Raw genomic sequence first — 20,488 nt, forward strand, 5'->3', positions numbered from 1 at the left:
ATAGTCTAGACATGCGCTACATGAGTTGCAAGACCAGGTATCAGCCCCTGGGAGATCACCTTGTGTCTGACCATTTAACATTGTCATCTCTCTAATGCCCATTTAATTGATCCATCGTTTTCCATTAGTTTCCAGGTGTGAGCTTCTTTTCAACTGGCCTCTTTTGTCCAGGAGCTTTATATTCAAGTCACCACAAATTAGGATACGTTTTTTTTTCCTCCAGCATGGATGTATCAATATTGAATTGTATTGTTTATTTATTTATAGAGCACAACCGGGCCGTTAGGCAACTTGGCGCTTGAGAACTTCTTAGGTTACAATTATATAAATATCTACATTTCTTATGTTACAATTACATGAATATCTTACATTTCTTATGTTACAGTTACAAGGAGAACAATTGCATAAGTATCTTACATTTCTTATATTACAGTTATAGGCATATCTTATAGTTATAACTATCTTACATTTCTTCTGTTACAATTGCAGACTTAACTATACAATTACAAGCAGGCATATTAGTATATATTACAGTTGACAGAGGTAGAAGGGGGTAAAGGGATGGCAGCGGGAGATAGGGGAGGTGTCTAGGAGATCTATAGTATGAGAGAGGGTGTCAGCAGTTGTTGGATTGTCGTAGGAGAAGAGGTGTCAGCAGTCTTTGGTTTGTAACCAGAGTTTGACATTAGTTTTAAACAAGTGAAAGGAGGGAATGGCTCTAAGTGGGTCAGGTGTAGAATTTCGCAGATTAGCAGCCAATGCTGGGAAACTTAAGCCTCCAGTTCTTTTCAGGTTGGAATTTGGGATTCTGATGCTATTAGTTTGAGCCTTTCTAATAGGGCGGTCCGATGTAAACCTGGTACATTTCTCAGTGAGGTATGCGGGTGCTTTGTTGTTAAGACAGTTGTGTGTGATGTTCAGTGTTTTAAGTTTGATACAGTCATTGATGGACAACCAGTTGATATTTCCTCTTTGGTCAGATATGTGGAGACCTTTAGGGATGCCTAGTGCTGTCATGAGGGCATTATTTTGCAAGGTTTGGAGTTTATGAGTGTTGTGTTTGCTGGTGCCTAGATAGAGTGTGTTGCAGTAATCTAGTTTTGATAGGATAAGGGCTCACGCTGTGGTGATGCAACTGTCTGTAGAAAGAAAGGATTTGCAAGCTTGAATTAACTTGCAGGTGTATCTAGTTGCTTTGGCTGTGGCATTAACTTGCTTGTTAAGGTTGAGAGCTGAATCTAGGTAAAATCCTAACGTTTTGACTTCATTGGCTACTTTAATTTTGATACCATCAATAGTAATAGTTTTGTATAAGTGGGAGAGTTTGTTAAGTTTGCTGCTCAGTTTTGTCGTCATTAAGACATAAACCGTGAGTGGCCATCCAAGTTTGAATAATTTGGTAGATTTTGTTAATATGGGAGGTGTCTTTGTCGTAGTCTCCCTAGATTGGGATGAGGATCTAGGTGTTGTCAGCATAGTTAGTATATGAGACACCCAGTTTGTCCAAGATATCAAAGAGGGGCTTTGTAAAAATATTATAGGGGAGACACATGACCCCTGAGCGACACCACAAGTGATAGGGACTGGGTCAGCGGCTTAGATGGGTTAGAAGACTCTTATGGTTCTATTGTCTAGGAAAGAATGTATCCATACTGTGGCTTTGGTAGAGAAATCGGCAGCTGATTTAAGGTGGTTGCAGAGTACTTTGTGATCCAACAAGTCAAATGCGGCTGATAGATCTAGGAGAAGCAGAATAGATGTATTTCCTTTGTCTTTGCACTCATCCAGTTGGTTTTTAAGAACGAGGAGGGCCGCCTCGGTGCCATGTCTTGGTCTAAAACCGGATTGTCCAGTGCCCAGTAAATTATTGATCTCCAGGTTGGATTGAATCTGTAGATAGGCGGCTTTATCTAAGATTGTAAGGAGGAATGGAACTGTCATTATAGGTCTGTAGTTTGTAGGGACATTGGGGTCTAGGTTAAGTTTTTTTAGGAGTGGTAATATCCATGCATCTTTGACATTGGTGGGCACTGAACATGATTTGAAAGATTAATTAATAAAGGTGGTGACAAAGGGGGCTAGCTTCCTTGATAGTAGTGGCTGGACAGGAGTCGCCAAGACATCTCGAGGGTTTAAGAGATGTAATGATATTCTTGGCTTCTTCGATGGAGATAGCTCTAAAGTTGAATTGATTATGAGGTTTAGTTTGGTTAATAGCGAGTTCCTGTAGGATGGCTTCTTCAGTGGATAGCGCAATGTTATGAAGGGAGGATCGTTTAGCCGAAATTTTGTCTTTTAACATGGTGATTTTATTGCATAAGTTATTTTGAATGTTAGTACACCATATTTCATCTTTAGCACACAAGTCTATAGGTGTGATAGGGGATTCCAATTCTCTGAGGATAGTGAAGTTTCCCTGGTGTTGGAATTGGCTTTTTTAATTCTGTCATTAAAGGTCTCCTTTTTGCCTGAATGATTTGCTGCTTGTACTTATTAGTGAGGGTGGTGAGGATGTTTTTGTTATAGGGTGAGGGTTTTTTTTTCCCCAGTGAGCTTCAGCTTGTCTTTTTTCTTTGCGCAATGATTTTAAACTTGGCGTAAACCAACTGTTAAGATGGGCAAGAGGTTTAGATTGACTTAGTTTCAGTGGGGCAATGGTGTCTATAGCAGCATTGATAGTGCCTTATAGTATTTCACCCATTCCTCCTTTGAAACTTGATTCTTGGTTAGGGCAGACTGAAAGTTGTCTCCTTTATTTATAATATCCCAAAGGGATCATGCATTAGAAGTTCTAATTGCTGCAAGCATTAGCTCAGCATCTGCCTGTTCTCTGCAGACCCTTGAGGATTTCAGCCAGTTTTTGTATGACTTTACATTGCCTCAGAAGTTCATCTTTTGTAGAGAGGGTGCTTCTTGGCAGTCGTAACAGTTTGGCTTGATGTTTCTTCCTTTTCTCCACCAAGTCTATATTGTATACATGTTTCCTTACAATAGTTTTTTTTTTGCGTCCCTCTTAACTTCATACTTCTTGAGAAGCCATCTGTATTCCAGCTTTGTTACTTTTAGCATTGTAGGCAAGGCAGTCCACCAATTTAGGAATGGCCTGGGCTTTTATTCTTAGTCGATTCCTGCCCTAAAATAGTTCTAGTGGGGGTATAGTGTGTTGTTTCGCCTCTTTGGCCTTCCAGAAAAATTAAACTTCCAGAAGCGCATGATCACTAGTTTTTTGTTTCTTGACTGTGAAGGAGCTTATCCACTTTAAGGTGTTCCCTGCCACGAAACAATAGTCTAGACATGCGCTACATGAGTTGCAAGACCAGGTATCAGCCCCTGGGAGATCACCTTGTGTCTGACCATTTAACATTGTCATCTCTCTAATGCCCATTTAATTGATCCATCGTTTTCCATTAGTTTCCAGGTGTGAGCTTCTTTTCAACTGGCCTCTTTTGTCCAGGAGCTTTATATTCAAGTCACCACAAATTAGGATACGTTTTTTTTCCTCCAGCATGGATGTATCAATATTGAATTGTATTGTTTATTTATTTATAGAGCACAACCGGGCCGTTAGGCAACTTGGCGCTTGAGAACTTCTTAGGTTACAATTATATAAATATCTACATTTCTTATGTTACAATTACATGAATATCTTACATTTCTTATGTTACAGTTACAAGGAGAGCAATTGCATAAGTATCTTACATTTCTTATATTACAGTTATAGGCATATCTTATAGTTATAACTATCTTACATTTCTTCTGTTACAATTGCAGACTTAACTATACAATTACAAGCAGGCATATTCGTATATATTACAGTTGACAGAGGTAGAAGAGGGTAAAGGGATGGCAGCGGGAGATAGGGGAGGTGTCTAGGAGATCTATAGTATGAGAGAGGGTGTCAGCAGTTGTTGGATTGTCGTAGGAGAAGAGGTGTCAGCAGTCTTTGGTTTGTAACCAGAGTTTGACATTAGTTTTAAACAAGTGAAAGGAGGGAATGGCTCTAAGTGGGTCAGGTGTAGAATTTCACAGATTAGCAGCTAATGCTGGGAAACTTAAGCCTCCAGTTCTTTTCAGGTTGGAATTTGGGATTCTGATGCTATTAGTTTGAGCCTTTCTAATAGGGTGGTCCGATGTAAACCTGGTACATTTCTCAGTGAGGTATGCGGGTGCTTTGTTGTTAAGACAGTTGTGTGTGATGTTCAGTGTTTTAAGTTTGATACAGTCATTGATGGACAACCAGTTGATATTTCCTCTTTGGTCAGATATGTGGAGACCTTTAGGGATGCCTAGTGCTGTCATGAGGGCATTATTTTGCAAGGTTTGGAGTTTATGAGTGTTGTGTTTGCTGGTGCCTAGATAGAGTGTGTTGCAGTAATCTAGTTTTGATAGGATAAGGGCTCACGCTGTGGTGATGCAACTGTCTGTAGAAAGAAAGGATTTGCAAGCTTGAATTAACTTGCAGGTGTATCTAGTTGCTTTGGCTGTGGCATTAACTTGCTTGTTAAGGTTGAGAGCTGAATCTAGGTAAAATCCTAACGTTTTGACTTCATTGGCTACTTTAATTTTGATACCATCAATAGTAATAGTTTTGTATAAGTGGGAGAGTTTGTTAAGTTTGCTGCTCAGTTTTGTCGTCATTAAAACATAAACCGTGAGTGGCCATCCAAGTTTGAATAATTTGGTAGATTTTGTTAATATGGGAGGTGTCTTTGTCGTAGTCTCCCTAGATTGGGATGAGGATCTAGGTATTGTCAGCATAGTTAGTATATGAGACACCCAGTTTGTCCAAGATATCAAAGAGGGGCTTTGTAAAAATATTATAGGGGAGACACATGACCCCTGAGCGACACCACAAGTGATAGGGACTGGGTCAGCGGCTTAGATGGGTTAGAAGACTCTTATGGTTCTATTGTCTAGGAAAGAATGTATCCATACCGTGGCTTTGGTAGAGAAATCGGCAGCTGATTTAAGGTGGTTGCAGAGTACTTTGTGATCCAACAAGTCAAATGCGGCTGATAGATCTAGGAGAAGCAGAATAGATGTATTTCCTTTGTCTTTGCACTCATCCAGTTGGTTTTTAAGAACGAGGAGGGCCGTCTCGGTGCCATGTCTTGGTCTAAAACCGGACTGTCCAGTGCCCAGTAAATTATTGATCTCCAGGTTGGATTGAATCTGTAGATAGGCGGCTTTATCTAAGATTGTAAGGAGGAATGGAACTGTCATTATAGGTCTGTAGTTTGTAGGGACATTGGGGTCTAGGTTAAGTTTTTTTAGGAGTGGTAATATCCATGCATCTTTGACATTGGTGGGCACTGAACATGATTTGAAAGATTAATTAATAAAGGTGGTGACAAAGGGGGCTAGCTTCCTTGATAGTAGTGGCTGGACAGGAGTCGCCAAGACATCTCGAGGGTTTAAGAGATGTAATGATATTCTTGGCTTCTTCGATGGAGATAGCTCTAAAGTTGAATTGATTATGAGGTTTAGTTTGGTTAATAGCGAGTTCCTGTAGGATGGCTTCTTCAGTGGATAGCGCAATGTTATGAAGGGAGGATCGTTTAGCCGAAATTTTGTCTTTTAACATGGTGATTTTATTGCATAAGTTATTTTGAATGTTAGTACACCATATTTCATCTTTAGCACACAAGTCTATAGGTGTGATAGGGGATTCCAATTCTCTGAGGATAGTGAAGTTTCCCTGGTGTTGGAATTGGCTTTTTTAATTCTGTCATTAAAGGTCTCTTTTTTGCCTGAATGATTTGCTGCTTGTACTTATTAGTGAGGGTGGTGAGGATGTTTTTGTTATAGGGTGAGGGTTTTTTTTTCCCAGTGAGCTTCAGCTTGTCTTTTTTCTTTGCGCAATGATTTTAAACTTGGCATAAACCAACTGTTAAGATGGGCAAGAGGTTTAGATTGACTTAGTTTCAGTGGGGCAATGGTGTCTATAGCAGCATTGATAGTGTTGTTGGACAGGTCAACCAAATCGTTGGTGCTGTTAATGAAATTAGCATGGTTGGTGATGGGCTGAATCAGAGGGAGGAGATTTGTGAGTGTTCTTTTTTTTACAGCGTGTGAGGGCTGGAGGTTCTGGTAGTTTAGATATTTTAGGTTGAGGTAAGTCTGAAATGGTCAGCAAGATACGATGATGGTCAGTCCATACGCAAGGTTCAATAGCTGTCATGATGGTGGTACAGTTGATATCTGTCACCCAGTCCAAAGTGTGACCTTTGATGTGTGTGGGGCCTATATTACAGATGGTGAGGCCTGCTTCCAGTATTATGTTAGCTAAGATTGAGGCATTAGAAACTTTAGGGTCATTATATCCTAAGTTAAAGTCACCCAGTAGGATGATTGGTGTCCCTGGTTTAGTATTGGTGTTACGGAGGGTGGTTATGTCTTCTTCAAAGGAGCCAAGTAGGCCTAGAGGTCTATAAATAAGGTGTACAGTAATAGTATGTGAGGCAGAGATACCTAGTTTGAGGGAGAGTAGTTCTGCTGAGGGCATGGACATATGGTCAATTTATCTGATAGTAAGGTCGGCTCTGCAGATGAAGGCTATGCCGCCTCCTTTGGAAGTTTCTCTGTCCTTTCTGAAGATAGTGAAGTTAGGAGGAATGGTGAGCATTAGGGCTGGACCAGCTGCTTTATGCAACCATGTTTCTGTCACTGCTAGGAGGTCGAGCTGATTGCAAGTTATGATGTCTGCAATTTCAGAGGAATGGGCTATCAGGGATCTAGCATTGATAAGGCCTCCCCTGAGGTTATGTGTTCCTTTCATAGAGGCGCTAGTATGGTCAGTGTTACTCTTGGACTCAGATGATTTGGAATTAGGTTTACTTTTAGGATGGTCGTGCGGAGCTCGTGTGGGTTCCGTCTTAGTATGACCTAGAGTTAGGTGGGATTGTAGTTGATTAGGCATTCTGGAACCTAGTCTAAGGTTTCTTAATGTAGTGGGGCCGATCTGACTCTCTGACTCTAATAAATAGGCTCTGATGTATCTTGGGTAGGAGGCAGGCTATGCATCTTATTAGACAGTTCCCATGCTGTGGGGAGTCTATAGTGAATGACTGCCATTGCAGTTAGGGCAGTAAATGTGGTAAGGATGACTAAGGATCGCGTGGGCAGATTAAGCACAGTTGATGTCATAGCAAGGCTAGTATGGGAGGATGCCTGAAAATGGCAGATGTAAGGTATACGAGTAACTAGATAGTTGCGCACCAAGAGGAAGCTGGCTAATGCTAGGTGGCAGGAGGAAGCGGCAGACTAGACTAGTACACTAAGCACATCAAGCGACATACCGCTAAGCTAGTACAATAAGGTGTAATGAGAGAGCATAGAGCCAAGCTAGTACAGTATAGCATGGGGTCAGGCTAACACATTAGGGCACATTAGGGTGCAGCCAAAGCATAGGGCCAAAATAGTACAGTGTAGCAGAGGGTCAGGCTAATACATTGGGCACATTAGAGCAGCATTGGGCCAGACTAGTACAGTGCAGCATAGGGTCAGGCTAACAAATTAGGGGTCAGGCTAACACATTAGGGCACATTAGGGCAGCATAGGGCCAGACTAGTACAGTGCAGCATAGGGTCAGGCTAACACATAGGGGCACATTAGGGCGCAACCACAATGCATAAGGGCAAGCTAGTAGCAAACTTGATCAAGTAGGCACAGAAATTGTCTGCTGTGTCTGGGAGACATGCACAAGAAATCAAGTAATATCCTTCATAATGTCTGATAGGTAACTTTCCATTTTGCAGTCCTTTGTGCTCCAGTACGTTTTAATTAAGAGAAGCCTAATCTCTTGAGGCCCCCTATTTTTCACAATTTTTAACATCTGGACATATGGATTAGGGATCTGGTGGTCTAGCACCTGTAGATCACTATCATCTTTAACTAAGGTCAGAAGACCAGCTCGAGGTCTGCCCAGTGGACCTTTCCTGGCAGGGTTAATAAATACTTGATATCCCTCGCACATTGGGGTTGTTCTTATCCAGGATTCCTACAGACAAATTAGTTCAAAGTTCCCCAGAAAATTACTTTCTCTGGAATAGAGATGGCCAAATCCCCTGGTGATCTATGAGGCCAGGAGTGATCTTCTTTCGGCTCCTTCCGGGAGACTCTATTGCCTCTTTTTTTCCATCCGCATCCAAGTTGCTCGGGGTGCGCTTTCGTGATGTAGCTGTTTCATGTCGCCCAGTTCTGGCTTGCAGTTTTCGATCTAAGGTTTCTGTTGGTCTTTCCTCTTATTTTGTGGGTCTAGGCTGTCTCTATGGTCTTCCTTGAATCAGTGGCTGTTGCTAGCCCATGATTTTGGTGGCTCCATTTGCGGATGATTGGAGAACTTCAACTCCACTGGTTTATATTTTTGAACAGTTTGCTCTGTTCTGGCCTGTGAAGGGTCGTTTTCCTGGCAACTCCCAGCTCTGGATCACTAAGCCTAAAACCTAAATCGGTCAACATGTCCTTTGCATGCATTACCCTGTCTTTTACTCTCTGCAATCTTAGATGTACTATGATCACGCCAGTCCTTCTTTCGTCAATAAATTTGACAATTGCGATGTCATCAGGTGAGATCTTCCATGAGGGTAAGAGCTGATTGAGTAGGGACATCAGATTTCTTCTGTTCAGGAGGATCCCCATGTTGTCTTTTATGGTCATTTCCAGTTTTAGTTTGATATGCAAGTTTTTTACCCTCTGTAGTCTCAGATCGATTTTCGTCAGCTGTTGGATTTATTGTTGTCCTGTATCGTTCTTTATCGTTCCTGGTGCTTAGCCATGGTGTTTCTGCTCAGTTTTGCCGCCTTGATCGTCTTCTGTCTTCCGGATGTGTTAAGGGTTCTGGGTTTTTTGTGTTCCTATGGTGCTCTTTATCATTCATAGTGGGCATCCTTCATGTTTCCACTTGGGCTTTTTTTCTCAGTCGTCTTCTTTCTTCCAGTTGACTAAGGATATCCGTCATCTTTTCATATTTGCTCACCTGTGTTTTGCCCTGTGAATGATTATTCAAGTCTTTCACCCTTTTTTCATCCTTATCCCGTGTTTCCCTTTCTGTGGGCATTCTTCCCTTTTTGTCCACTGGATTTGATTGTTTGTCAATGGCTTGCCAGTCGGACAGGCTGATGTTATCCCACAATTCCTCATCTTTATTATTTTCAATCATTTCAATAAGATCGCTCAAGCAGGCATCAGACTCCAGGTCCTTTTCGTCAGTATCGTATCATCTGGGACCGTTTCTGGTGTGGCGTACTCTTTGGGAGTGTAGTTTAATTTCATTTCCCTCCTCAGTTTCTGTGCTAGATGTACCAGCACTTCAGAAGGTGGTGTTTTAATATTCCTTAAAAAGGCTCTGGAGCCGTTTGCTTTTCATTTAGTTGCTTGTTTTTATGTTTTCTTTTGTGGTTCACTAGTGGGACTATTGGTGACGTACTTTCCGCGTTTCTCGCTAAAGGCTTGGCTAGGACGTTTGGATCTTGGAACATTGCATAGCTCAGTTGTGTCTCATCACCACTCGGTATTGAGGTGCAGGCAACTTTGGCCAGTCTGGGGGCACCAAGTTCCTTCCCTGGGACTAATGGGCCCCCTACTTGCTGGGTTGGTTTCTTGATTTCCGGGCCATGATTCCCCTCTCGATCAGGGCTGTATTCAGTGACGAGCGATGATGGTTGTCTTCAGCCAGAGGGCACGAGGGAACTTTTTGCTGGTTGGACTTCCTTGTCCATTTATGATCATGCAGAATGGCCTCCATAAGAAGTTGTTTGTCATTTGTTTCCTGCCGTGCCAGATCGCATAAGAGATTTTGCCATTGATGAGTTGAGTCTGATTCCTTTTCCAATCTCACGTTTAGTCTTTTCGCAAAACCTTCAATTTTGTTTAGCTGCTCCTTTGCTTTCAGGTTGAGTGTATAGACTGATTGTAGAGATTTGTTGATGGTCTCATATAGTTTGAGAAAAGGGGCATTCGCGATGTTCAAAGCTGCCATCACAACATTATGGGTATGGACAACGCTGGTCAATGCTTCAGCAACCCTTACAACAACACAGCATCAATAGGAACCCGCATCTCCTAGCATCCAGCAGGGTTTTATTCCCCATAGTGTTTCCCTGGTAGTCATACTCCTTCCTGGCTATGCTTCAGCGGGAAGGAAGTAGACTGTCAGGAGACTTCTCAATATCATCTGTGCTGTTGTCCTGTGTCCAGGTCAAGGGGCTCAATACCTGGTGAGTCTGATTTCTACTTACCATTGTTATAGCATCTTAATGTGTAAGTTTGCCTTACGGGCTGGCTTATTATCATAGTTGCCTCCTTCTTGCCTGTCAACAAAGCGACCGGAACAAGGTTGCTATTAACAACCTGTTGTACTGTTATACAATACTAAATTAAATGTATATGTCGAACGTCTGATGCACTAAGCACAAAGAGGTTGTGCAGTGGTGCTGCCATAAGTCTGAATCTCTGAACACGGGCAACGGGTTCTCGCAGATATCGAACTGCTGCATAATTTATGACATCTGTCACGCCAAAAAACTGGTAATTGTAAGTCTTCAAATATAGCAATATGTGGATTAAAGGAAAAGTATGATGGTCACTTGATGGCACAGCATTAGATGTAGCACCAGCATTCTTGTAGATGAGTAAATTGTGAAATACAACAATGCTTTCAACAAGGAGAAACGCAGCTTCATTACATGGAGGAAGAAGATAATTAATCCGGCAGCCCCACACAACCACAGTACCTTTGAAACAACCATTGACATTCTTTGAGATCCGAAGCTTCTGCTGTTTATTTAGTTGTCTATAGATTTTGTTGCACAGGAGTAACCAAGCAGCAACAGCGATGCCATTTCCCAGATTGACTAGAGACTGTCACATTTGCAGTGAAATCCTTTCTGCAACTCTGCAAACTGCAGCCGCCAACTTGACACTTTACCTCATGGAGCTCAGTGCAGATATGGTGTGTCTATTTCATGGGTCACGCAAGGTCAAGCAGCACATCAATCAAATTAATGGGACATTTAACATGCCCACCCTACACTGGAGGATGCTGTTCCTTGCTCCCACTGGGCCTCAGGCAGCCAGGACTGCTGCAGCCATAGTTTGGTAGGTTTGGACACCAAAATCCATAGGCAGTAGGACTGCTTGAAATGCTGTGTAGCCTGAGGGAATCGGTAGGATTGGTGACAAGGGCGGTGTTACCAGGACACAGAGGATGACATACGCATGCGTCTAGCTGTGGAGAAGACAGACGTACGCTCCCACAACTATTTAAATGTGCATTAGAAGATGCACACATGCGGCCAGTACATCAGTCCTACGGATATCTGCATGGTGATTGCACAAACGCCGGGCAGGTGCAGTCTCCCTAGGAAACCTCCATTTTGCTTAACTGCAGCCATCCCGGACAACACTGTGCGCCACAGACTCACCATGCAATTTTAACACAGAAGGAAAAGCCACTGTCACACTCATCAACACTTTACACGTACACCTTTAATTTCTAAGAAACATAGACACAATTAGGAAAGGGAAGGGGTAGCACAAATGGATACATACACAGGGGAATTTGGGATTTTAACAAGTTTGTCATGAGGGGAGCCAGGGATTGCAGTCTCATCGTAACATCTCTGCTCACAGGGATTTTGTTGGGGATGGTGGTCTGGGAAATGGGGAAGAAGTACACGTGAAGGTGGCCCAGTGGTATTTCATGTTTCCAATAATATTTCTTTGTACAATATCTTTTAAGGCAGCTAAATTGTTTAGCAATTGTTCCATTTTGACATCCAGGCTGTCTAGGCTGCTTTTTTACAGCATTTCCTTCATTTCCTCTGGTCATTTGGAAGAGGTGCTGCATTCCTTTCATTTGTAGTATGTCCTGTTAAAGATAAAAATATCTGTTAGATGTATATGCAGCAATGCATATTAACTGTCTTACTTTTTACACTGTGCTGCGTACCAATGGAGTTTCTATAATTACTCATTTCGTTAAGAGGGAAATTCTCTTGCAGACATTGTAGGGTGCTTCGCATTGCTGCGTACAAAAAAGACTATCATGGTCTTTCACTGTTGTACACTGCAGAAGCTGTGCAATTATAGGAGAAACTTCAGTGTACTTAACGCGTTGTAGTGACATTCTGCTCTCAATACTTTACCGTCCTTACTCTGCCATTTCCTTCTTCATTTCCATGTAAAGCAGCAGTGCAGTAATATTTTTGGACACAGACGTTACTTCGCCTATTGGTGCATTCCATTATGATGTATACTCTATGCCTTTGCTCTGTTTGTTTCACAAGTACAGAGTTTGCAGACCTACTCCTTTTTTAGTTGCAATGCACATACATGCTGCTCTTTGTACATGTTCCTTCTATTTGCTTAATGGTACCACTAGGCAAGAGAACCCCTGCCTTTTTCAGTAGTTTGAATGCTAGCCACTATCCGCGAACAAATGCACAGTCCATGGTTACTGTGCCCATCGGCATGCAGACATCCATGTGTAATTCTAGCAACGACCCTAACCAAGTATAGGAGGTATATTATGTTGGTCGAAAACCAATCCCATTGTATCACATCATATGCCCTACATCGCCAATAAGGATTTGTCAGTATCACAATAGGGCGTCCATTTTGTGTAACATCCACCATTTGCTTTCTCTTTCCTTCTGTTAAATGCTCGGCAAAATGAATTTCATTCTAAAAGCTCATGCACGGTGCAAGGCCACAGTCTACATGTCGAGAGATCGGCCCAGACAGAAATGCCAAACAGTACAGAAATACATTGTTTTACTCCCTCATAAGTCCTTGAAGGCGAGCAGAGAGGCATTTAATCAGCGGCTCAGGTAATCTCGTTAAAACTGAAGAAACAGGCCATTAAACATGAATTATACTTTTCTATCGGCCCCCCTTCGGGGCTCTTCTTAGAGCAGACTGACCTCTAGTTCACGAATAGAAACCAGTAGATAACACGCTTTGGAATGTGTCTCTCCCACAAACGCAGTATCCTTGCCGAACAAGTGCCTTATGTTCTTCATAACAAAGAACAATGTCTGCAAGCTGCAAATTGCAACTGTTGCTAAACGAGTATAATAGATTAAGTAAGAAATGTGTCATAATGTGTCATATTTGTCATAATTGTCAATTGCCGAACCCTAGCTCTAGGAAGATACATTATGGGCGGTTTTGATGTGTCACAACAAGATTGTATGATTGCATGTTTGTATATATGATACTGTTGTAGGAGATGCGCTCTCTTGCATCTCACGAGGTCTGGGTGACATACGTTGTGAGACGTTAGACCCAGTCGGCCGACTGAGAATGTATTTTCTTTGCAATAAACTCTAGTACTTGGAAATCGAACCTCGTGTCTGTCGTATCACTAGTGTATGGTGAATGTGCCTTGTTTCCATATGTGAAGGGTCTTCAGGGCCTAGCAGTATGCTGTATGGTACATCTATACAAACTAAGGATATCCTGGTAAAAACCTATGAAATTCAGTGAAAAACATTGTTAAAGGCACGTTATAGTTCAGTTGCCCTAAGAAAAACCTAGCACATTCAGTGCAAAAACTTTGGTAAAGGGACGTTATACTTACTTTGCAGTAGCAACAACCTATCCATATTATGGGTACATGTAAAACCGAAAACCCCCAGAAATTCGCCAGTTATGGTAAGTTAAGCAACCATAACACACGCCACTACTGTGCTCTGCTAAGACTAACACCCATGACATCAAAGATGGGAATAATTAGTTGTGTAGGCTTTGGGTGAAAAGGTGCGTTTTGAGTTGTTTCCGGAAGATCCAGAATGATTCCTGAGCGGAAGTGAGTTCCAGAGTTTGCTGGTGATACTGGGGAAACTGCTGCCACCTACATTTTGGATCTTAATCCTGGGAGTGGCGAGTCAGTGATGATAGGCTGCTCTAGTTGGTCTACTGCGTTGTGTCCGGGTGATAAAGTCGGATAGGCAGGCAGGGGCTGCATGGTGAAGGTGTTTGTGGGTGAGTGTAAGTGATTTGAACATAATGCATTCATGAACTGACAGCCAGTGTTGTTGGTGCCTAATGGCTGAATTGTGGGCTGATCTGGGGACATTGAGCGTGGCTCTAAGGGAGTTATTTTGAAGGACCTGTAGCTTCCTTATATTGTGGATCTTAGTGCTAGTATACAGGGCGTTGCAGTAGTCAAGGTGTGTAAGGACTAAGGCTCTGGCGAGACTGAGACAGCTGTCCGGAGAAAGGAATTTTCTGCAAGCACTGATGAGTTTGCATGTGTATGATGTGGCTGAAGTGGTGGCATTAACTTGTTTATTAAGATTGAGTGAGTGTATACTCTATGCCTTTGCTCTGTAAGTAGAAGCCGAGAGTTTTTACCTCTTTAGAAACCTTAATGGTGTGTCCATCTATGATGAAGGATTTGAAGAAGTTATTTTATTTGGCGATTCTATGTTGGGTGCAGATAATGAGCATATCGGTCTTATCGTCATTTAACCATAACCTGTGCTGCGCCATCCAATCGTGGATGGCCAGGTAGATGGTGTTGATTGTAGCTGTGTCAGAGGTGTGGTCTCCTGTGACTGGGATGAGGACCTGGGTGTCATCTGCGTAATTGGTGTAGGTGACACCTAGGTTATCGAGACAGTCAAAGAGTGGCTTGGTGAAAATGTTGTACAGGGTGGGGGCCACACTGGAGCCTTGTGGCACTCCACAGGCGACTGTGGTGGGGGGTGCTTCAGCAGTGGGGGAGAAGACTTTCATAGTTTTATCGCTGAGAAAGGATTTTATCCAGAGTGTAGCATTAGAGGAGAAATTGGCTGCAGACATAAGGTGGTTGCACATAATGTTGTGATCCACCAGATCGAATGCAGCAGAGAGGTCTAGGAGAAGAAGCACTGCCAGTTTCCCTTTGTCCCTCAGGTTGTCCATTTGGGTCTTTCGATCTAATAGAGCTGTTTCAGTCCTGTGTCTCGGGTGGAAACCGGACTGGCGCAGTACCACAATGTTATTCGTTTCCAGATATTTCTGAATTTGCAGGTATACTACTCTGTCAAGAATTTTCAACAGAAACTGTATCATTGTTATCGGGCAATAATTTGTTGGAATGTTAGCGTCGAGGGTGTTTTTTTTAATAGTGGTAGTACCCAAGCATTTTTTTGGTTGTAGGGATGCAATTATTTTTGAAGGAGGCATTGATAAGCTTGGTGATTAAAGGGGCAAGTTGTGGTGCACAGTCTTTGATGATGGTAGGCGGGAGGGGGTCACCTTGGCACATTGCTGGTTTTAAGCTAAGGATGATTTTCAGAACTCTTCAATAGTAGATTGGAGATGAGTGATTTTGTTTGGAGAGCATTTTGAATGTCCTCACACCATTTACATCTTTGTTACAGCTGTCTGGTGGTACAATAGGGGTTTCTAACTCTGAGTATAAGGAATTGTTCCTTGGTATTGGAACTAGCTTTCGAGATTCTGTCGTTGTAAGTTTGCCTTTAGTCAGAAGTACTTGTTGATTATAGTTACTTGAGGCAGTGTGGAAGATAGTTTTGTTAGTTGGTGTAGGGGATTTTTTCCATAGCAATTCTGCTTTTCTTTTAGTAGTTCTGAATTCTTTTAACTCAGGGCTGAACCAGCCATTGAGGTGTGCCAGTTCTTTTAGTATTTTGTCGTTGTAGAGTTTGGTCAGTGTGGCAGGGTCAGCAACATCGTCGGTTGGTAGAGCCAGGACAGCAGAGGCATTGCTAGGGTGGGGGTTAGGGAGCTATAGCCCCAGGTCTTTTGGTTGTAGCCCCGGATGTAATCTCTGGGTCTACAACCAAAATGCTAGCTAGACCCGAGGCCTGACAATCCCGACATTAGTGTAGCCCCAGATCATTTCCAGACCTAGCAACACCCTGCAGGGCAGGATGCCATTAGTGCCATTAGTGGGAGTAGATTGTTGGCCGTGATGTTATTTTTGTTTCTCCAAGGAGCCTCAGGGTCTATAGGGATGTTAGTTGGGCTGATCATCGTATTGATGTTAAAAGTGATGAGGTGGGGGTCAGAGCAGGGACAGGGAGAGTTAGATATGATGGCTGAGTTGCAATTGATACCTGCAAGCCAGTCATATGAGTAGGGTTCTGGATCTTGTGTGCATAGCCAAGTGCTGACATAGTGTTAGCCAAGGAAAGAGCATTGTTATCAAGTGGGTCGTTCAGGCCTAGGTTGAAATCACCCAATATGATGGTCTGAGATTTGGGTTTGGTATTAGTAGAAATGGTTTGCATGACCTCATTCTTGAAGGTGTTTGTGGGCCCTGTGGGTCTGTAGATTAGGTGGGTGTTTGAGGTGGCGGTGGCAGAGAGAGACAATTTCACAGAGAGGAGTTTGCAGGCGGTGTGGGGACTAGAGGGAACCTCTCTCATGTTCAAGGACGATTTGGCTATGATGGCCACTCCTCCCCCTTTGGCGTTGGGTCTGTCCTTCCTGCATATGCAGTAACTGTCAGGGACAGCAAGAGACAGGGCTAGATCTGAGGATTCATTGTGCCAAGATTCCGTTATAGCCAGGAAATCTAGATTGTGTAGCGTGATTAGGTCTGCAAAGTCACATGTGTGGGCAGGAAGTGATCTGGGGTTGATGAGGCCTCCCTGAAGGGTATGGTTGGGTGTGCTGACGGTGACAAGCAGTGGATGGGTGGGTTGTGAGATGGCGTGAGTCGTGCAGAGTGTGAGGAAGGCATTTCTGATTTGGATGTTGGGGCAGTGGCATCTGGGGTGACTCTAGTTAAGTAGGTTCTGAGTCCAAGGTTGGAGTTTCTGAATCCAAGGCGGCGTGGGTGGCTATGTGCTGACGTGGGCACGTGAGGGGAGGCCTTGAGTTCCAGGCGGTGCTTGTCTTGTGTCACGAATGGGTTGCGAGACAACAGAGACAAAAGGTGCATTGTGCAGTGGAGGTTGTTAATAACCTGGCGGGGTGGGAGGGGAGATATGGGGCTAGGGAATATAGTGGTCAGTGGTGTCCAGATGTAGGATAGCGTAAGCCAGTGGTATGCATAAATGAAAATCTGGATCAAGGTGGTTTATAAGGTAGTAGGGGGCTTCATGGTAGTGTCAACCTTAGTGCTAGGGGTCTGTCGGTGGTTAAGGAGTCTGGAGGAGCAGCACCTTTGAATTAGTTGGTCAGTGGAGATTCACGTAACGTGGTGAGTCAGACTGGCTGTTGGTGGAAGCTCATGTAATACAGTGTAATAAAGGACAGGTTGACTAAGGCAATTGGGGGTGAGACTGAGTTGGATGGGTGGTGCGACTGAGTTGGATGGGTGGTGCATGGTGCGGACAGAAGGTGTTGCTGGAGCAATGCGAGATTGGTTTAAGACTAACTAGCAGCTAGGCAGGTTAAGAACCGGTTGCTTGCCTTGTTACAAAATGTAGCCAGGGATACTTGTATAGGGTGGTGTGCCATGAAGTGAATAGGGAGAGTGTAGTTGTCGCTGCAGAGTGCAGAGCAGCAGGTACACAGAGGCTAATAGAACGGAGAAAGGCTAGCCATACTATGGATCCATGACGTCAAGTGCAGCTTTCTAGAGGTACTTAAGGAGCAGGTCAAGCATAAGGCTGAGTCACTTGCTGGGGGCAGTTAAAAACAAATCAGTTGCAGGACAGAGCGCCTTGCGTGGCGAGGAATAGTTCAATTGTGGGCTTGCTAAATGAGGTACGCAACTAAAATAAAATTGTTTGATTAATGTGGCTCTAAGGTCAACATGGTGGGTATGTACACAACAACATAGTGGCATATGTGGTACCCAGAGGTAAAATAAGTATGCATTTGGTTAAAGTAACAGTGCGCGAATCTTTAGCGCAACGAGGTCACTAGTAAATTTGACAAAAGTGTGTACAATCAGAAAGGGCTGGGGTCATAGTCTGCGGCAGAGTGATTAGTCCCGGAGCAGTGATTGTAGCCTTTGGGTGACGGCGTGCTCTGAAGGCTTGGAGTAAAGTTATGCACCTATGATACTGCAGGTACTGAGGAGGGGTTGTGGACGATGGGCGATGGGCGATATCATTGGTAGTGGTGCACCACCGAAACTGGGGGCAAGTGAGAAACTTACGGGTGATGCTAGATGATGTCGTGGGTAGGAGGTTACGACTAGCGAAGGTATGCTGGGCGTACTAATGTTTGAATGAAAGATTCTAAGAAAGGCACTGGAATCCGGCTCACGGCAATAGGGCAGAGTGAGTGGCCTTAGGCCCTGACAGGCTCCATCCTTTTGAAGAGGGCCTTCTGGGGAGGGCTGGCTTGTGCCTTCTGGTGGTGCAGGCCCAAAGAAGTATCCCATTGCGCAAATGAGAGTGCAGGGCTTGGCAAGGTGGTTGATTAGCAACTAGCAGTCGAAATGAGGTCAAATCAAAACAAAAACAATCCCCACAGCAAGGTCTGTTACATAAACCTACTGTTTTCACTGTCTGGGGACCCCAAGACAATATTTTATAGTATAGAAGAAAACAGTTCAAATTCACATTTTAATGGGAAGGAAAGGTGTAACACACAAAAGCTATATCATTAAGACAAATATTTTTATTATAGAAAAAAGACATAATTCTCATTAAAACTGTGTTAAATAATACACAGATTATGGAACAACCCTAAAACCAGGTTATCAAAAAACAGGACAATTACATACACAACATCAATGTAAAAATAAAAAAACATCCATACCACATTAACTAAAAAAACAACATTTACCATACAAATATCAGTGAAAAATTCATTTGTTGCAATCTATATATAACCCAACAAGTTTCTGTCTGTTGACTCTTAGATGTCTGACATTCATCAGGGGTAGCTCTTCTTAAAATTCTACAGTGATCGTCCCCTCCAGTCCTGGTGGGCATGGATCTGAACTTGATCCTTAATGCAATGGTTGTTTTTTTTATTTTTACATTGATGTTGTGTATGTAATCGTCCTGTTTTTTGATAACCTGGTTTTAGGGTTGTTCCTTAATCTTTGTATTATTTAACACAGTTTTAATGAGAATTATGTCTTTTTTCTATAATAAAAATATTTTTCTTAATGTTATAGCTTTTGTGTGTTACACCTTTCCTTCCCGTTAAAATGTGAATTTGAACTGATTAGCAACTAGTAAATAAAAATAGCGGCAGCTGTTTTGGATCAGCTGAACATGTATGTACATGGCTTTTCAGAGGAAAGGGCTGCTATTGGCTGGTCGGTCGGAGGGACGGTGGATTTGAGGATGTGAGGATGTCTTCCCTTACCATTTTAGTAGGGTAGCAGTGCAGTAGCACACGCAGGCAGGCTTTCCCAGTAATTCTGCTGTGTCAATGCGGAAGGTCGCGCTTCTCCTGAAACCGACGGCGAGGGTGAGGGATGGGCTCCTGCCCACCCTATGTCGTGGATCTGCACAAGATGAAGTGGCACAGATAGGCTCTGGCCTTTTGAAGAGGGCCTTCTGGGGGAGGGCTGGCTTGCGCCATTCAAACCTATCCCGATTTCGAAAAGCTTTACCACATAGCCGGTCCCTGGTGGCCATGCCCACTTTAACCCCACTGTCTGTCCCTCGTGGTCATGTCCAGTAGCCAGATTGTCTGGGTCATGGCATTTGGTCATGACCCAGATAATTTGGCCACTGCCCATGGCCCAGGCTATACCTCAGTCACCAAAGGTATATCACTATTTTTTGCACCTACATTATGACACTTTTCAAAAAATAAAACCGACACATTTGCAAGACCATGCTTTCGGGTCCTTGCCAATGCTCTTTGCACGATGTTGCTGCAAATACATTGATGTTTTATTTTTTAATTGTCAAAATGTATTAACTTAGCCTACACTTGACAAAATCCATTCATACTTTGCACATACATTCAAGGTTGGGTCTATAATCATTCTGAAAGCATTTGTGCAGATTCGTCATACAGCAACAAATTAATAAGGCCTCTAAAAACGTTGAGACCACCCTCTAATTTTGCCCTCTCTCACAAAATCCCACCAAACTCTGCAAAAACATTCCAATCTGGGTCTAACACCGTTTTCCAAACTTTTGTGCAGATTCACCATTCAGGGTAAGGTCAAAATGATACTGCAAAATTACATGCACCTTCATTGTGTGGCGCCAAAGTAATAAGCCTCCAAAAACTGCTTTTCACTGACTCTGTAATGCAGAAATATGCATGGGTGTCCCCGAACATCTCAGATGTTCACCAACATTAAATGAATGCTCCCGAACATCTGAGATCTTCGCGCACTTCGTAGAAGAAAGGTTTTTGGCTTTTTATGGCAATGTCCCTTCACATCATCATCACCCCTCACCTCACAAGCAATTATTTCATTTGTTTGACAAGTGCAATGTTGTGTTTTTAAATATGTTTTTACTGCAATGTCGGTGTACTATGGGCGCTTTTCGCGAATCCAACATGGCGTCCGTTTCAAAAGTTTTGATGCACCTCACTTTTTTGATTGACTAATCAGTGGACGCGTACAATGTCTGTGAATGTCACACTGCTCTCTGAT

This window comes from Ambystoma mexicanum, chromosome 7q (genome assembly GCF_040938575.1).
Source record: "Ambystoma mexicanum isolate Mex_15411 chromosome 7q, UKY_AmexF1_1, whole genome shotgun sequence".
NCBI classification, from domain to species: domain Eukaryota; kingdom Metazoa; phylum Chordata; class Amphibia; order Caudata; family Ambystomatidae; genus Ambystoma; species Ambystoma mexicanum.